The 12650-nt window shown below is 46.2% G+C and overlaps 1 protein-coding gene across 10 annotated transcripts in view; it reads left to right on the plus strand.

Annotated features, from left to right (window-relative positions):
• Nucleotides 1-68: 68 nt before the first annotated feature.
• Nucleotides 69-12650, plus strand: part of ACACB (acetyl-CoA carboxylase beta) — a 155854-nt gene continuing 143272 nt past the window's right edge. For 2 of the 10 annotated variants that reach the window (XR_008670600.2, XR_008670601.2), the window contains exons 1-2: nucleotides 74-471; nucleotides 2068-2417. The gene's annotated coding sequence lies outside the window, so the exon portion shown is untranslated. Of the gene's footprint in view, nucleotides 472-1192; nucleotides 3035-3790; nucleotides 5720-12650 lie in introns of those variants that run through there. The other 8 variants (XM_055358980.2, XM_055358981.2, XM_055358976.2 and 5 more) reach the window with 6 other exon arrangements.

The following is a 12650-nucleotide window of genomic DNA, read 5'->3' on the forward strand; positions in this document are numbered from 1 at the left end:
GTGCAAGTGTCCTTTGTGCGTCCAGGCCGGGGCATCCATGGACGTCCTTGGGCTGCCCTTTCCCTTGGCGCCTCCCAGGGTTCCCATAGCAACCATTGTCTGCAGGAGGGGCCGCCCTTGCCCCTCCCCGCCCTGCCGCTCAGTGGAACGGCCCAACCCTCCCCTGGCTGCGGTGAGCGCTGGGCCCAAGCCCCGGCCTGGAGCAGCGCCCCAACTCCGAGCATCGTGGAGCACCGGCTGCCAGCTGAGACCCCAGAGGGGTAACTAACGGCCTGAGGAAGGCATTTCTTCGGGGAACATGGCGTGTCCGTCGTGGCTACGTTCTGCCAAGCCCTGTGACATTGGAGGGGAGCCGCCTGCATCCCCCGCTCAGCCAGTGTTTCTAGACTCCGAGACATCTGGAACTCGGAAGTGAGGCCAGGGCTCCAGGAAGACTCCCTGATGACGCACTGGCCCGCAGCCCAGGCTCAGGTAGTGGGGGCTGTCAGGATGATCTGTGGGATCCCCCAGTGTTCCAAGAAAGAAGCCACAATTGTGTTGTTTTTTCTTTCTTTTTCTTTTTTTTTTTTTTTTTTGAGAGAGAGTCTCACTCTGTCGCTCAGGCTGAAGTACAGTGGCGCGATCTCGGCTCACTGCAACCTCTGCCTCCAGGGGTCAAGCAATCCTCCCACCTCAGCCTCCCAAGTAGCTGGGATTACGAGCATGCACTACCACGCCCGGCTAATTTTTGTACTTTTAGTAGAGAAACTTTTAACTAAATGGGCAAGAAAGAATGCATCCAGCCAGAACCTCGAGACTAGCAAATGCATTTCTTAAAAGGGCAGGGAGGGAGACCAGAGTTTGCTTGAAAATACTGCTTCCTTTCCTTATCTATGTAGGGAAGGGTTTATCATTCTACATTTTGTGGTCAGCAAGCTGGCTTTCACGGGAGGAGGATGCATGGTCGATTTGCCCTCTGGTAACTTTGGGATCTTCCTCTAAACAACAGTGGACTCCCTTAGCCAAGGGAGAAGTGAAGGGATAATTGTTCTACACCAGTTAGCTTTTCACACTTCTCTCTCTCCCGGTGCAGCACTGCCGGTAGGGGGAGCAGTGAGCTCCAAGTTTCCAGGAATAATTCAAAACACAATTATTTTATATTTTAAAATATAAAATGTATATTTTAAATATATATACATACATTTCTATATAATATATACAAAAGTTCAATATGTGTATATTGAATATATATGTATATAAGTTCAATATATATGTATATTCAATATATATGTATGTATATATGTATATATATTCAATATATATGTGTATATATTGAACTTTAGTCATGTGGTGACACTTTAAACAGTACACAGAGCAGCTTCTGGGTCCATGACCCTCCAAAAATTTAATTACTGATTCTTTAGAAACTAGGCAACTCAGCCAGGTGTGGTGGCTCACGCCTGTAATCCCAGCACTTTGGGTGGCCGAGGTGGGTGGATCACCTGACGTCGGGAGTTCAAGACCAGCCTGACCAGCATGGAGAAACCCTGTCTCCACTAAAAATACAAAATTAGCCAGGCATGGTGGCACATGCCTGTAATCCCAGCTACTTGGGAGGCTGAGGCAGGAGAATCACTTGAACCCGGGCGATCGCACCATTGCACTCCAGACTGGGCAACAAGAGCATAAGAGCAAAACTCCGTCTCAAAAAAAAAAAACAACAAAAAACCAACCAGGCAACTCATTTTGATGAACTCTTAGCTATGTGGTAGTTGCTTTTTTCATGTGTCAAGTCTGCTATATTCCTGCACTCAGTATGCAAAGATGCATAAAAGGCAGTCTTAGCCTTTTAGGTCAGCGGTTGGCAAACTTTCTGTGAAGGGTCAGATGGTAAATATTTGAGGGTTTGCAGTTACCCGTTCTCCGTGGGAACTGCTCAACAACTCACTGCAGAGAAAGCGGCCGTGGGCAAAATGTACAGGAACGGGCGAGGCTGTGTTCCAATAAAACTTTATTATTTATGGACACTGAAATTAGATTTTAATATGATTTTCATGTGTCATGAAATCTTTTTTTTTTTTTCCTAAGCATTTAACAAATGTAAAAACCACTCCTAGCTTGGGAGCTATTGGAAAACAGGCATCTGGAACCACAGTCTGCAGACCCCTGTGTGTACTCACTGTCAGTGCGGTGGGAACAAAAAGGCAGCAACGGCTGGGTCAGCCCAGGAAAGAAGACATTTCCCAGTGGAGAGAATGTCTGAGTGGATATTGAACTTTCCAGGCCACAAAGAGGAACAAGAGCATTCAACACTGAGGAGCCTGCCTCTGCAAAGGCAGGACCCACATGCTGGATGTGGAGCTGGATAGTTCCACGTGGCAAGGTTTGGGAGGCTTCTGAGAACCTGGCCTAATGATTCCTGTTTCCTCCCTTTTCAGGTGAGTTAGGGAGATCTCTAACAGCTTTTGGAATTGGTAACACAAGGAAGTCAGTTATTAGCAAATGTTGTACCGGAAACGTCCAGTTATAAAATAATTAATTGTGTGAAAGTCACTGCCTGCTTTTGATCTACGTCCAGCAGGGCAAGGTCAGGGACTATAAATTGTTTGCATTTTTTAAAGATAGACTTTAACATGTTGCTAGTATGCTTGCATTATTAGATAATACATCCCTTTGTTCAAATTCACTTTCTGCTTCAGTTTGCTTCTCATGTAAAAGTCTTAGCAAATATGTTTGGTGGAGAAGCAAACTTTTTGGCGTATGCGTGTGGTGTTGGCTTTTCATCCTTGCCAAACCTTCAAGATTTACAAGGAAAAACAGGTTGCAGGGAGGTGCTCTGGGTTACTTTGAAAAGACCTCACATGCTGACTTGTGCTGACTCAAGCTGAGGAAAGCTAGAACATTCCTCTGCTGGAGATGGCCTCCTTGTTTAGAGTCCTTCTGACACTGTAATTTGGGTCTGACAACAGGAAGTTCCTTTGTAGTTTAAGTCAATGGGAACCAATTTTTTTTTCTTTTTTTTGAGATAGAGTCTCACTCTGTTTCTTAAGATGGAGTACAGTGACTCAGTCATGGCTCACTGCAGCCTCAACTTCCTGGGTTCAGGTGATCCTCCTGCCTCAGCCTCCTGAGCAGCTGGGACCACTGGTATGCACCACCATACCTGGCTAAGTTTTTAATAGAAATGGGGTCTTGCTAAGTTGCCCAGGCTAGGGAACCAGTTTTTAAGTTTTTGAAATATGCTTGGAAATATAAATATTGGTGAGCGGAGCAGACCAGGAGATCAATAATTTTTGTTCTCTGCCTGTTAGTTGTGTATATAGCATGTTCTTTTGTCTCTCTTAATGATGTTTGGGGTGAGGGTGTGGGAGAGGAAGGTAGGGAGCCTTCCAACAAGAAGCTAGTGCTCCTCCAGCCTAGAGAAGCTAAAACATGCAAAAGCCAGACCCCATCCCTGGAAATTCTGATTTAATTGGTGGGGGAAGGCATCTGAATTCTCACAGAGGGTCCGGTTTGCAGCAGGACTGGTGATTTCTTTCCAGGTGCCTTGTTTTGTTAGACCGTGTGGTCACTTAATAATTTTTTTTGGGCCAGGTACAGTGGCTCATACCTGTAATCCCAGTGCTTTAGGAGGCAAGGCAAGAAGATCGCTTTAGGCCAGGAGTTCAAGACCAACCTGGGCAACATAATGAGACCTTGTCTCTAAAAAAAAAAATTTTTTTTTTTTAATTAGCCAGGGGTGGTGTGTGCCTGTAGTTCTAGCTACTTGGGAAGCTGAGGCAGGAGGATCATTTGAGCCCAGGAGTTCGAGGCTGCAGTGAGCTATGATCATGCCACTGCACTCCATCCAGCCTGGGCAACAGAGCAAGATCCTATTTCTAAAACAAAACAAAACAAAAAATGTAACTTGATACCTGTGACTTTCTGAAACTAACAGCTGTTTGAAGAAATATATTTCTATTACCGTTCTTGTGTTTGATGGAAAGAGTTTATGAATAACTTTGGTTTCAAGCCTTCCAATTATATTCTGGAAAATACCTGTGTCTTAAAGAGATAGTGTCTAGGGAGAACTGAATCACCGCAGAGTTCTTCACCTGTATGTGTGGGTATGTCTAGTCTTTTTGAAAGTAATGAATTTCATTAGAAAGATATTAAGTGCTTGTCATGAGCAAGCCCCTGTGCCAGAAACTCAATATAAATCATGTCATTTTCTCACCCATATGGTGAAGTAGTTGATGAGGACACTGAAGCTCAGCCATTTGCTCAAAGTCATGGCTAATGGAGGGAGGATTCAAACCCACATCAGCTTGATTTCAAAGCCTAATAGTCCTGCCACTGTCAACACCCTGCCTAGATCATGATTATTTGGAATCACTGGGAAAGAATTTTTTTTTCATGAAGTTAGAAGCCTAAGAATTTTTTTCAATGGAATTTTATAAAAATATCCTTGAATCACAGATGGCTCTCCCTGGAAACATAGGTTTGTTTGAGAGTCACCTCTTTCATTGTCTTAATAAATAGACTAAGAGCCATCACAAGGGCTACTGTGGCTAGAGAACATATGACACGGGCCAGGCATTGTGCAGGCATTTGACCTGCATTCCTTCACCCCCGGTTCCTGTAACATGTACCTGGTGCTGTGGGGTTACAGCTGATAACGCTGAGGTTTCCAGAGCACATGCTTCCATGTCCAGTGGAGAAAATCCCAAGAAGTCCAATATTCAATGACTGTTCCTTATTGCAAAATAAGCCCAGAAACGAAGTAGCTGTGAACAGGGCTGCACCAGCCCCAGCAGCAATTTCCATTTAAACCATTTTGCACAGATCCCGTGCTCAGCGCTCTCGCCAGTTTCTCCACTTGCTGTTTAGTAAGGCCATCCTTGTTGGCAGGAAGTGGGGCCACTGAACTGCTGTTCCACCTTCCCTGTTGCCCGAGCACAATGTGCTCCTATGTGGTCTCCACTTTCCTGCTGCCTAGTTGGCTGGGCTTCTCCAGCTGGGCCTTGGAGGCGACCTTTGTCCCACATGCCAGCCCTCCCCACGTTGCAGAACACTATGTAACTGCAGCGTGTGCTGAATTCCCTCTTCTGTGCTCAACCCTAGCAAGAACCAGTCAACCCTGAATGAGAATGTGGCAATGGAGCTGTTTTTTTCTTTTATCCCCAAGTCACAAGAAATTGGAAACATTCCATTAAGTGGCGTGATTTGAGAGGGTTTCGCCAAATCTTTTCAGGGGAGAGAAGCCAGGTGACCTGATAGCGATCACCTTCCCATTCACGGTTTTCAATGGGGGCTTGTTTCTCAAATGACCAACACCTGTAGGCAGTTAATTTTCAGCATGTCACAGGAGGGCCCAGATGACTTTCTGCCTACTGCTTACGACAACATGGACTTTAGATGCCTCATGGCTTCAACAGCTAAGAATTATGAAATAAAGCGAGTTATGGGATTAAAAGGCAGATAGCAGAACTCTCCCAGGAGTAGCCAGGGCTGCACAAGTGGTTTGACGTGGGATCTTTCTCATCTTTGCCCCGGGTTGTTGCTGCTTTGAAGGTTAAGTGCTCCAGGGATATTTTTAAACAGCAGGGGCCGATTAATCTAAAAGTGACATTTGCAGTCCCCAGAGTAAGCAGCTAGCAGGCTTAGATTCAGGCCCTCAGCAAACAAGGAACCTGGAAAATGTAACCCTGAATGCACGGTGGGGAGGACATGGCAAGAGAAAAGCGGCAAGAATAAAGTGGTAAGTCAGCTCACCCCTCCCCGGGGTCCGGACCATTCTGCCAATGTCCAGGTAAATTCGAACCCAATGTATAGTGAGAGCAGACCCTGTCTGAAGGCATGCACTTGGGGTCCCCGGGGAAAAACGACTCCTGTCATGTTTGAAGGAAGCTGATCAGAAGAGCTCAAAATGTAACGCAGATGAAAGAGAGGGGCCTTTCTTTGCTTCTATAAATGGTGGTGTGGATCCCTGGACATGCTCCCATATAAGTTCCACAACGTTTTATAAACAATTCTATGTTTTTTGTTTTTTTGCCTCCAAAGCTACTGTTGTAAGGAATAGTATTCTGTTTCTGTTTCCTCAAATGGTTGTTCTTTTTTTTTTTTTCAAAGCAGACTAAGGCTGGGCGCGGTGGCTCATGCCACCCAGCACTTTGGGAGGCAGAGGCAGGTGGATCACTTGAGGTCAGGAGTTCGAGATCAGCCTGGCCAACATGGCGAAACCCCATCTGTACTAAACATATAAAAATTAGCCAGATGTGGTGATGGGCACCTGTAATCCCAGCTACTTGGGAGGCTGAGGCAGGAGAATCGCTTGAACCCAGGAGGTGGGGGTTGCAGTGAGCTAAAATTGCGCCACTGCATTCCAGCCTGACTGACAGAGAAAGACTCTGTCTCAAAAAAAAAAAAAAAGAAAAGAAAAAGAAAAAAAGGAGACTAAGAGTAAAGCATTTGTAGTGGTCCTATATCCTATATTCCTAGGAAGACATGACTTTCTTTAAATGTTGAAAAAATGCATTCCAAAATAATATGCAGTTAAAAAGTCACTCAGCACCGTGCAAAAGTCTCCTTGCTCTGTTGTTCCTGTCTAACCCTCCTCCTCCAGGTAGCCACTGTGCACATTTTGGTATAAACCCCCCAGACCTTTTATTCTGTACACTCACACTGTACACAACTATCTCCCTCATGTCTATTGTGATTACTTTTATTTTTGAATATCAACGGGCATCCATATAGGTTGGGTGACCAACCATCCCAACTTGCCCAGGACCAGGGAATTCCCGGGACATGGGACTTGCAATTTAAAAACTGAAAGGTGAAGATATTATTATTATTATTATTATTATTATTTGAGATGGAGTGCTCACTGCAAGCTCCGCCTCCTGGGTTCAGGCCATTCTCCTGCCTCAGCCTCCCAAGTAGCTGGGACTACAGGCACCCACCACCACGCCTGGCTAATTTTTTTTGTATTTTTAGTAGAGACAGGGTTTCACTGTGTTAGCCAGGATGGTCTCGATCTCCTGACCTCAAGTGATCCGCCCGCCTCGGCCTCCCAGAGTGCTGGGATTACAGGCATGAGCCACCGCGCCTGGCCAAAGATATCATTTTATAAATTGCATGTTTCTGCTAATAGTGACATGGAGTTCTTTACAAGATTTCTTTTTATGACTTCTCCAAGTTTTAAGTGGAAAGACCCAGCCAATCCTAATTCATGTGATTTAGAGATGAAAATATCTCTAATCTGTAACTTTCTTTCAGAAGCTCTTAAGAGTTTTATTTGCTCCTGCTCAGGTGTTGTGTAAACTCGCTCATACTTTCAACACCTTTAGGTCTGAGACAGAAATTTGAGTATTACATTACATGAGATACCCAGTCTTCATGGGGAAATAAACATTTTAACCTTTTGAAATGGAGGTTTCCTTGAAGTCTTATCCCAGTAGAAACTTTGACCTTGTTCTTTTTTTTTTTTTTTTTTTTTGAGACAGAGTCTCGTCCTGTCACCCAGGCTGGAGTGCGATGGCACAATCTCAGCTCACTGCAACCCCTGCCTCCCAGGTTCAAGCAATTCCTCAGTCTCAGTCTCCCGAGTAGCTGGGATTGCAGGCAAGCACTACCACGCTCAGCTAATTTTTGTATTTTTAGTAGAGATGGCGTTTTGCCATGTTGGCCAGGCTGGTCTCAAACTCCTGACCTCAAGTGATCTGCTCACCTTGGCCTCCCAAAGTGCTGGGATTACGGGCATGAGCCACTGCACCCGGCCTGGGATACCTTGTTCTCATGCTTCCTCTTAATTTGTGATTCAGTGACTTGTTACTTCAAAGTAGAGTTCACCTGTACCCAGGGAAACCAGGAAACAGAGTTAGAAATCTTGCATTTGATCGGAAAAATGTATGCACATTTCACATCCTATCCTAATAGATCTCTCTGTTTGCAGTGATAAAAGTAAATTTATGACCGTAGAGTAAGGTGATTTTCTAGGAAGATAGACCGTGTTCATTTATTCCAGGAATCCAGGGATCCTTGTATCAGAGAATCCAGGCTGGACACAGCAGAGAAACCAAGGTATTGATTATTGGGTAGTTGGCATACCCCAGGTATTCATAATAATTATGGGATCTCACATAATTTTGAGGACAATCCTAGGAAGGAGATTTTATTTATTCCATTCCACAGGCCAGGAAACCAAGGTTCAGAGAATTTCCATGATGGGCTCAGGCCAATCAGATAACAAATGGCAAAGCCTCCACCCAGGTCTGCTGTACTCCAGAAGTCCTGCTCTCTGGGCTCATACCTTAGCCACTCTGACCCATGCTGGGGCCCCAGAAAACAACTACACATAGAAAAGGTCTCTTCAGGCCAGACACAGTGGCTCACGCCTGTAATCCCAGCTCTTTGGGAGGCTGAGGAGCTAGATCACTTGAGGTCAGGAGTTTGAGACCAGCCTGACCAACATGGTGAAACCCTTTCTCTACTAAAAATACAAAAATTAGCTGGGTGTGGTGGCTAGTGCCTGTAATCCCAGCGACTTGGGAGGCTGAGGCAGGAGAATCACTTGAACACAGGAGGTGGAGCTTGCCGTGAACCGAGATGGTGCCACCGCACTCCAGCCTGGGCAACAGAGCAAGACTCTGTCTCAAAAAAAAAAAAAATGATTTTGAGACAGGGCTGGGTGGCTCATGCCTATAATCCCAGCACTTTGGGAGGCTGAGGCAGGCAGATCACTTGAGGTCAGGAGTTCAAGGCCAGCCTGACCAACATGGCAAAACCCTGTCTCTACTAAAAATACAAAAATTAGCCAGTTATGGTGGTGCGCCTGTAATCCCAGCTACCTGGGAGGCTGAGGCAGGAGAATCGCTTGAACCTGGGAAGCAGACGTTGCAGCAAGCTGAGATCGCGCCACTGCACTCTAGCCTGGGCGACAGAGCAAGACTCCATCTCAGAAGAAAAAAAAAAAAGGATTAAAGGATTTTCCACCACTCCTGTTGAACTAATTAAGCTCCATATTTTTAAATTAAATAATGAGTGAAGGTGATATCAGAGGACAACTTGAACACACTCTCCTTTCTATTTAGAAGCAAATCAGCCGCAGACTTCAATACTAGCTATTATAGAATAATCAGTTGTTGGACATGCCCCTCCCAACTGACCTAGAAGGCTTTCTCTGCTGTGTTATAAGGAAGGCTTTGGTCTTTTATTTCCATACTCCCCACAAAGTGAGGCTTTTGGAGCTCTTCTGATATGGAGAGCTGCCCATGCAAGGTGGAAACAGGCCTCCAGGGCCAATCAGTTTGGGAAACACCAGGCTGCCTGTGGTTTACAGCAGGACTTCTCAGAGCCTTTACTATGCTAAATGCAGTGGGACTCTCCAAGATGAGACATTGGGATTTGGCCCTAGAAATGTTATTTTTTGGCAAGGGTGGGGACCATCTTTCAGGATTGGTATTCATAGCCACCTCTTGCAAAACATGGAACCGTTTCATTCCATGCCTTCCTCATCTCCTTGCAGGATCCTGGGAGGCAGGACCATGGAGTGGATGGTGTTCACAGGCTCAAGCTCTTGAGCAGGGTGCAACGGGTGTGTGTGTGCATGTGTGTGTGCGTGCATCTATGTGTGTGTGTGTGTGTGTGTATGTGTGTGTGTGTGTAAATAGAGCACTGTCTCCCCGGGTTCTGGATGAATTTGAACAGGGAGAAAGTAGAATTGATTCAGTGAGATCTGCTAACAGGCTGTTGCACTAGCTCAGCCTTGGAGTGAGGGAATGGTGGGCATAGGGGAAGGGATGAAGAAAACACACCCACACACGTGTGCCACACACGTGCACACCTGGAGCTGGAGGGCCCAGCCCGGGGCCCAGCTCTGCCACTCACTGATGTGACTCTGAACAACAGACTTTCTCTCTGTGCCTCATCTTATCATTTTTGTGAACATTTAAAGAGATAACACACACAAAGTGCACAGCATAAGACTCAGTGTGTAGGAGGTGCTCAACAAACATCAGCTTTCTTTTTTATTTTTTTGAGACATAGTCTTGCTCTGTTGCCCAGGCTGGGGTGCAGTGGCGTGATCTCAGCTAACTGCAACCTCCACCTCCCAGGTTCAAGCGATTCTCCTGCCTCAGCCTCCCAAGTAGCTGGGACCACAGGTGCACATCACCACACTTGGCTAATTTTTGTATTTTTAGTAGAAACAGGGTTTCACCATGTTGGCCAGGCTGGTCTCGAACTCCTGACCTCAAGTGATCTGCCCGCCTAGGCCTCCCAAAGTGCTGGGATTACAGGCATGAGAGACCACACCTGCCAGCTTTCATTCTTATTCAACATGCTTTTATGGGTTCCTTGAGGGACTACTATATGCCTCCTAGTGTATCTATACTGGAGTTACAAAAGAACCCTATTTTCAGAGTTGCAAATAGACTGGGGAAGGGGTCGGGGGAGATGAAGTCAGAAATTGATGATAAATCTGTGCCCCTCTGGGTTTTAAGCCTTGCCTGCTCTCACAGATCTTACCTTCTAGTGGGGGACGCTGGTAGATGTGTAATAATGACCCACATAACTACAACCTATGATGAGTGCCAGGAGGAAGAGGTCAGGGAACTGTAGGGCATAGAGCAAGAGCATAGTGTTCCATGGCGTCTCTCTGGTGGCCCCTGATACAGCAGTATGAGGGAGCAGGCAGCAGGGGTTCAACAGCCGTGCAGATGCCTGTGCCCAGGGCCTCACCTGGACACTCCCAGCCCCAAGGACTCAGTGGAGCAGGAGGATTCCCCAGGTAGGCAGCAGGGGTGGGGGTGGCACAGACACACCTGAGCTGGGTGCAGGCCTCCAGCAAGTGTTCACTGACCCTGACGCTTCTGTGTGCTAGGCACTGTGCTGGAGAGCCCACAGCAAGACAGAGCCACTCCTTGCCCTTAGGAAGCTTCTATTCCAGTGGAGAAGAGGCATAAACTCATTGGTGAATGCACAGAGTCAGGTCAGCACGTGATGAATGGCACGTGTCCTACAGAATAAGACCACTGAGTATCAGGGTGGGTTTGAGGTGGGGACACTGAAGCCAACCATCAGAAAAAGAGCAAGAGATAACCATGCAAAGGACAGAAGTGGGGGCAGGGAGGGGAAGAACATTCCAGAACATTCCAGGCAGCATGTGCAGAGGAAAGTAGAGGGGTCAGTGTGGCAGAGGCCGGTTTGCCAGGGCCATGTAGACCATGGAAAGGGGTGCAGTGAGCAATCATTGAAAAGGTGAAATTCAGTTCATCTGCTTACTACCCGGGTGAGTGACTTTGCATCACTTCAACTTCTCGAACCCAGAACTTCCTCATCAATAAAACAAGGCTTCCCCTGCTACTGGTCTCACAAGGTGGAATGAGACAATGATTATAAAATGCTTCATATAGGCCAGGTATGGTGGTTCATGCCTGTAATCCCAGTGCTTTGGGAGGCCAAGGTGGGAGGATTGCTTGAGTCCCTGTCTGTACAAAATATAAAAAATTTCGCTGGGCGTGGTGGCACATGCCTGTAATCCCAGTGCTTTGGGAAGCCAAGGAGGGGGATTGCTTGAGCCCAGGAATTCAAGGCTGCAATGAGCTATGATTGTGCCACTGCACTCCAGCCTAGGCGACAGAGTCAGACATTGTCTCAAAAAAAAAAAAAAAAAAAAAGATGCTGAATACGGAGCCTAGCACAAATTAGTACTCATAAGTATTAGCTATTAATATTCAGGTTTCAATCAGCTGGTGGGTACTTGCATTGTATTTTATGAACTTTTTAACTTTTTGGTATAGGAAAAAAAGTTGACCTGTTTTTTTTTAACACCTTCAGAAGCAGAGTAAATAGCACAGTGGTCCCCCAATGCATTCATCAGCCAGCTTCAATAACCATTGCCTTTCTGCCCTTCTAGTTTCATCTTCCTATACCCATTTTCCCTATATTATTCCCCCAACATTTTATTATAAAAAAATTTAAGCTGGGTGCAGTGGCTCACGCCTGTAATCCCAGCACTTTGGGGGCCAAGGTGGGCAGATCACGAGGTCAGGAGACCGAGACCATCCTGGCTAACATGGTGAAACCCCGTCTCTACTAAAAATACAAAAAATTAGCCGGGCGTGGTTGCAGGTGCCTGTAGTCCCAGCTACTCGGGAGGTTGAGGCAGGAGAATGGCATGAACCCGGGAGGCGGAGCTTGCAGTGAGCCGAGATCGCACCACTGCACTCCAGCCTGGGCAACAGAGCGAGACTCCATCTCAAAAAAAAAAAAAAAATTTTTAAACATACAAGTTGAAAGAATTTTACAGTGGGTGCCCATATACCCCTGATTAGATTCTGCCATTACCATTTTTCTGTATTTGTCACCTGTAAATTGCAGATATCAGTGTCTTTATCCTTGAATACTTCAACATGCATATCATTAATTAGAGCTCCAGAGTTTTTTTTGTTTGTTTGTTTATTTGTTTTAAGAGACAGGGTCTTAGGCCGGGCGTGGTGGCTCACATCTGTAATTCCAGCACTTTGGGAGGCCGAGGCGGGCAGATCACTTGAGGCCAGGAGTTTGAGACCAGCCTGGCCAACATGGAAAAACCCCCATCTCTACAAAAAATACAAAAATTAGCCAGGCCTGGTGGCATGCACCTGTAATCCCAACTACTCAGGAGGCTGAGGCAGGAGAATCTTTTGAAC

Source organism: Gorilla gorilla, chromosome 10 (genome assembly GCF_029281585.2).
Source record: "Gorilla gorilla gorilla isolate KB3781 chromosome 10, NHGRI_mGorGor1-v2.1_pri, whole genome shotgun sequence".
In the NCBI taxonomy this organism is placed as follows: domain Eukaryota; kingdom Metazoa; phylum Chordata; class Mammalia; order Primates; family Hominidae; genus Gorilla; species Gorilla gorilla.